Source organism: Grammomys surdaster, unplaced genomic scaffold, assembly GCF_004785775.1.
Source record: "Grammomys surdaster isolate TR1022 unplaced genomic scaffold, NIH_TR_1.0 126197, whole genome shotgun sequence".
Classification (NCBI taxonomy): Eukaryota; Metazoa; Chordata; class Mammalia; order Rodentia; family Muridae; genus Grammomys; species Grammomys surdaster.
Window position 1 is genome coordinate 292,757 of NW_021621002.1, and position 6,785 is coordinate 299,541.

Sequence of the window (6,785 nt, forward strand, 5' to 3'; positions counted from 1 at the left end):
AAAAGCAAAATATTGATGAATAGAATAGAATTGAAGACCCAGACAGAAGACCATAAACCAATAGACACCTGATTTTTGATGAAGAAATAAGAATTACACAATGGAAAAAATACAATATCTTTAAAAGATGACATGGGTCAAGCTTAATGGCTGCATATAAAATGCAAATAGATCCATGGTTATCAAACCCCACAAAACTAAACTCCAAAATGTATAAAAAAAATCTCAACACAAGAACAGATGTTCTTCAAGAGAGGAATGGATACAGAAAATGTGGTACATTTACAAAATGGAGTATTACTTAGCCATTAAAAACAATGAATTCGTGAAATGATAAGCAAATGGTGGAACTAGAAAATATCATCCTGAGTGAGGTAACTCAATCACAAAAGAACACACATGGTATGCTCTCACTGATAATTGGGTATTAGCCCAAAAGCTCACAATACCCAAGATACAATTCACAGACCACCAGATTTCATGAAGAAGAAAGACCGAAGTGTCAGTACTTTGGTCATTCTTAGAAGGAGTAACAAAATACTCATAGGAGCGAATATGGAGACAAAGTGTGGGAACTGAAGGAAGGGTTGTCTGGAGACTGGTCCACCTGGGTATCCATCTCATGTGCAGTCGCCAACAGTAGACACTGATGTGGAAGCCAGGAAGTGTATACTGACAGGAGGCTAATATAGTCTCCTTAGAGGTCTGCCAGAGGCTGACATACAGAAGCACATGCTCACATCTAACCACTGAATTGATCATGGAGTTCCCATTGGAGGAGTTAGAGAGAAGACTGAAGGAGCTGAAAAGGTCTGCAACCACATAGGGAGAGCAACAATACCAACCAACCAGAACTCCCAGGTAGTAAATGAATAGCCTGGGAGTACATAGGGCTCAAGCTGTATATGTAGACAAGGATAGCCTTGTTGGGAAAGGTGGGAAAGGAGGTCCTTGGATCTGTGAACTCTGGATGCCCCAGTGTGGCGGAATTTGAGGTCGGGGAAGTGAGATTGGGTGTGTGGGTAGGGGTACATCCACATAGAAGCAGGAGGAGGGGGGATGGGATAAAGGGTTCCTGAGAGGGGGAAAATGGGGAAAGGGGATAACATCTGAAATGTAAATAAAATATCCAATTAAAAAAAAGCAGATCAATGCTTTCAAGGACAGTGTCAGGATGTCTTTATGAATGAGTAGGAATCTAGAATAGTGTGATATAATGTGATTGTATTTGGTCATTACATTGTGATTTGATGTTTGTCATTTATGTTGTTAAATAAAATGTTGCAAATTTGAAAAAAAAAAAAGAAAAAAAAAGAGCAGATACAATGAACCTGACAGACAAGAAAGGTGGGAATAGTTTGGAAGTATTTTTTGCAGAAATTAAGAAAAAATTCAGAACAAAACACTGACTACTACTCACTAAGAAAAAAATTAGTAAATAGGACCCCATGAATCTTCTGCAGGACAAAAGAAACAGTCATTCAGAAAATGTAGGTAGCCACAGAATGGAAAAATATTTTTAACAGCTTCCTATCCTATACAGGGCTTTTCTTAGGATTTCTATAGCTGTGAGGGAAAAAAAAAGGAAAGGAAAAAAAAAACCTCATGAACAAAAAGCAAGTTGCAGCAAAAAAGAGTTTATTCAGCTTACATATTCATGATGCAGTTCATTAACAAAAAAAAAAAAATCAAGACAGGAACTCAGACAGAGGAGGATCCTAAAATCAGGAGGTAATACAGAGGCCCCAGAGGGGTGTTGCTTACTGCCTTCCTTTGCCTGGTATGCTTAGACTACATTCTTACAAAACCCAAGACCACTAGCCCAGGGATCATACCACCCACAATGGGCTGGCCACTTCGCCACTAATCACTAATTGAGAAAATGCCTTATTGAAGGTTCTCATAGAAGCATTTCCTCAACGGGAGTTCCTTCCTCTCTGCTGACTCAAGTTTCTATCAAGTTGACAGAAAATCAGCCAGTACTGGGCTGATATCCAAAATATATAAAGAACCCAAAAACCTTAATATCAATTAAATATAACACTATTTAAATGTTGGGTACAGATCTAAACAAATAATTTCCAAAAACAGAAACTCAACTGGAAGAGAGACATTTAAAGAAAAGTTCAACATCCCTAGTCATCAGTATAATGCAAGTTAAAGGAACTTTGTGATTTAACCTTATACCTGACAGCATGACCAAGATCAGTAAGGCAATTTACACTTAATTCTGGCAAGGATGTGGGGTAAGAAGAACACTCATGCATTACTCTTGATTGCACAAACATGTACATTCATAGTGGAAATGAATGTTATGGTTCCATAGGAAGTTGGGAATATTTACTCCAAGACGCACCTATACTAGTATTAAACATGTAACCAAAGGACACTTCATCCTACTAGAGAAACAATGAATATTCATAATGTCCAGGAATTAGAAACAACCTAGAGGCCCGTCAACAGATAAATGAGCAAAGAAAATGTGATAGATTTACATACAAAATTCATAGACCACATGAAGCTCAAGAAGAAGGAAGACTAAAGTGAATGTTTCAAGGGGACCAAATTTTCACAGGAGCAAATATGGAAACAAAGTATGGAGCAGAGACAGAAAGAAAGGGCACTCAGAGACTTTCCCACTTGGGGATTTATCCCATATACAGTCACCAAATGCAGACACTATTGTGGATGCCAAGAAGTGCATGCTGACAGGAGCCTGATATAGCTGTCTCCTGAGAGGCTCTGCTAGAGCCTGACAAATAGAAAGGCAGATGCTCAAAGCAAACAGTTGGAATGAGCACGGGGTGCCCAATGGAGGAGTCAGAGACAGGACTGAAGGAGCTGAAGGGTCTTGAAACCCCATAGAAAAAACAACAATATCAACCAACCAGACCCCCTAGAGCTCCTAGGGACTTAACCACCAACCAAGAAGTACACATCAAGGGATCCATGACTCCAGCCAAATATGTATCAGAGGATGGCCTTGTCTGGCATCAATAAGAGAAGAGGCCCTTGGTTTTAAGGCTCAATGCTCCAGTAAAGGGGAATACCAGGGTGGGGAGGTGGGAGCGGATGAGGGTGAGCACCCTCATAGAAGATGGGGAGGGAATGGGATAGGGGAATTCTGAGGAGGGGGCAGAGAAATGGAATAACAATTGAAATGTAAATAAAGAAAATATCTAAAAAAAAGGAAAAAAAAGAAAAAAAAGAAAAAAAAGAACATTGCTCAGGCATTAAATTAATAGCAGTTGCAGGAAAAAGGATAGACTAGAAAACCTCATTCTGAGTTACATAATACAGAACACAAAACAAGCAAGGTTATGCTATCAATTATATGTAAATTTTAGCTATTACATCATTCATAATCAAAGCAAAATCCACATAACCATAAAGGTTAGGTATAGAGTAAGAGAAGGAGGGGAAGTTTGCTGAAAGGCCAAGCATTTTCTAACTTTGGACCACCTGCCGTCCTTGGAAACAAATAAAAACTTGACCTACAGCTGAATACAACCTGTACCCAAGTACCAGGAAGGATCCCAGGACTTATCCTTGGCCCACACACCAGAGGTAATCCCTCGCTACTGCCTAGCAACAGTTAACCAAAGATTAGTCTGATTGTTTCAGATACACTTTCAGACTGTATGTGATTGTTCCCAGTCTTGCTTCAGAGCACCCACCTGTCTGCTTACAACACTCATTCTATTAGCTACTTCCCAGGCTAGATCCCCTCAATTGCTCCCATTTCCTATAAAATCTTGTCCTGCTGAGGGTTTGAGTCTGTTCCACTTTCCCATCCTGCTCCATCAGGACTGGGTTAGAGGAAAATCCAAGCTTGAGTTGTAATAAGGAGAATCAAGTATGATTATATAAAAAATGGCTCCCAGGTGATCTTTGGGGTTCAGAAACATTACATAGCACAACATTGTGACTTCCTGAAAAAGGAAAATGGAACAGATAGTTATGAATCGAATAGGGGGCGGGGCATACTGAAGAAAAAGTATAACGCTGAGAGTAGTAGAGAAAGTGAAAGCCCTAATCAGAACTTATTATAATGTTGAAATGATGGAGGATAGTGGTAGCCACTTGTGATCCCAGAGCTAGGAAGGTAGAGACAGGAGAATCCCCGAGACTACTATCTTGGTCCAGGTCACAGAAAGAAATGCCCTATCAAGACGCCAGATGAATAGCATATGAAGAACAACAGCCAAAGTTGTCTCCTGACCTCTATGTACACATATACACACATGCTTCAGCTGTTCACACACACATACATAAGTGCATACAGATACAAAATAAACACATTGTACAACATGCATGTATATATAAAAACTTTTATTTTTTCTTAATATTTCAGTGAGTAGATAAAATTAAGTACAAATAAATAGGCACATGACAGTTTGATAAGAGACCCATTAGATAAATGGGGTAAAAATGGAAACATTAAATTCACATTATTTTTATGGATCCACATAAATTATGGTTAGGGGAAAATAAAGCTACAACAAAATATTTAAACTATTTTTAATGAGTGAATATAAATTAAAAGAAAGGGAGCTTCAAAGTGAGTATCAGTGAGGATATTCCTTTGAGTAACCTCAGCATCGAAGCAATATTTATTATATAAAGTCAAAAGGAGAAAGAGAATTCATGTGGAAATAACAACTTCTTGTGTATAATTAATTTGAACTCTCTACTATTTAAAAACAGAAATGTCTTAAGAATGTATATGTGTAAGAGAACAAATTTTTTTTAAATCATATGAAGAATCTTGCTTTACTACTTGAACCATTAAAGTTTAAAGAATCTGTATTTTTAAAACAAAATACTTGGTGCTACACAGGATGATTCTTTTTAACCAGCAGTCACTCCAACTCCAGGGGATGACATGACATCTTCTCACCTCTGCGGATGCCAGAAATGCGCACATGCGTGCACTCTGACACAATGCTTGTACACATCAACATAAAATAAATTAATAGATTTTTAAAGAAGAGAGAAAACATCTTTTGAAAAACATATGGTGGCATTTTGACTGCAAGTTTTTCAACATAATGATTATTCTGTTATCAATACTGATTTGTAACAATGGGGTAATTGTGGGATACACAATTATCACAAAATTCTGAACAGTCAGGATGACTGGATCATACCTCCATAACAGGAATGAGGTCGTTGAGATAATGAGGTCTACCCAATACATGACCACAAAGAAAACCACCAGCAGCAAGATGGTCAGGGTTGCCCTTTTCTCTGGAGATGCTCTCAGCTGGCTGTTGCTATGAAGATGCTTGTATTGCCTCTGATGTCTTAACAAGATAATCACCATGTATGTGCTTGCAGTAACCATGACTCCTAAAAGAAACACATCTCTAAATGTTGCCACTGTTGAAATCACTCCTCTAACCGTGTAGTTCATGAGTAGGAGGGAGCAAGATTTAGTGACCTTCATCTGGCTGGTCTCACTCACGTTGGTATAAGCACCAACATAGAAGATTTGGTTACCACTTAAGGATATATTGAAAGACCAAATGCAGAAGAAAGCATAAATCATGTATTTTTTAAGTTTGTGTTTAAATTTTGCCAACGGTGAGGTGCTGGGACTGATAGTCACAGCCTGAACCACACTCAGGAGGCAGGTGGTACAGATAGAGAGGCCTCTCATCACCCTGCTTATGTAAAAAGTTGCTTTACATTTGAAGTCATTCTCAATGTTCAATGATGCAAACATGTCTGTAAGCCAAATATCCCCTGCAGTGAGGACCATCACTATGTGAATGAAGGTCAGTTGACAGGAGATCAGGTCCGAGGGCTTAGGTCTATTGCATAAAACTAAGAAAATATAGAAAGAAAGAAGAAACATATTGGCTAGGACTCCAAGTCCAGCTGGGAAATAAAGGACATTCTTGAGTGAGAACATAAGTAGAGAGTATATTCATCTTAAGAGCTTAGTGGAAGTTTATTTCATATATCTGAAAAAAATAATAGAGCACACATCAAGTTTGTGATACACTACCTATATTATCATTCTCTAGTCATACTAATTCTTGAATAACCTATTTTACATTTGATTTTCCAGACTGTACATCATAGTCTACATTTCTATGTTTCCCATGTATCTGCTCTATGTAGAGAAAATTATAGCTAATAAATAAACTCATAGTCTTATCTGTACAGAATGCTCACTTTGTGGGCCTGAATTACACCCCAGTCTCAAGTCTTAGAAATCCAATCTTATTGATTGAATTGCCTCATTTCTTCTTAACACTTAAAACAGTAGTGATGACCACAGAATGTTAATAACACATGTACTACTGAAAAGAATTGTCGTTAATCTGGAAAATATTTAAAACAGAAATCAGAAATATTAAGTTAGGCATTCTCGTGTTCTACAGTTTTACCGTGCTCTATTTTACAACTACTCATGCTTTGATTCATAATTCTAAGGCAATCACAATGATAACTCATGGTAATCACGCTGGTTTAATTAGACAAATGTCTTTCTCAATCCATCTGTATTAATGTTCCATTTTCCAAGAAATATTATATCCCCAGAGTCTGAATTAGAGAGATAGATAGAGTTAGAGACCATTAGTTTACTTTCCGCACCCTATGACCATTAATTATGGTTCTAAATTGTCTAAGGCTTATCCCACTTTAGTTCCCACCCCGTTACCTTTTGTGAAACTTCAGGTTTAAAAAGCTAACTCCCAACTCTCAAGACAAATAGCATTTTTATTCCTTTTAGGAGGGGTAGTGCCATTATTTAATAGGATAAGTAGTTATGG

The 6,785-nt window shown here is 37.8% G+C and overlaps 1 pseudogene; it reads right to left on the reverse strand.

The window, feature by feature from the left end:
- Positions 1-4,862: 4,862 nt before the first annotated feature.
- LOC114613212 lies at positions 4,863-5,917 on the reverse strand (annotated as a pseudogene).
- Between the last annotated feature and the right edge of the window lie 868 nt (positions 5,918-6,785).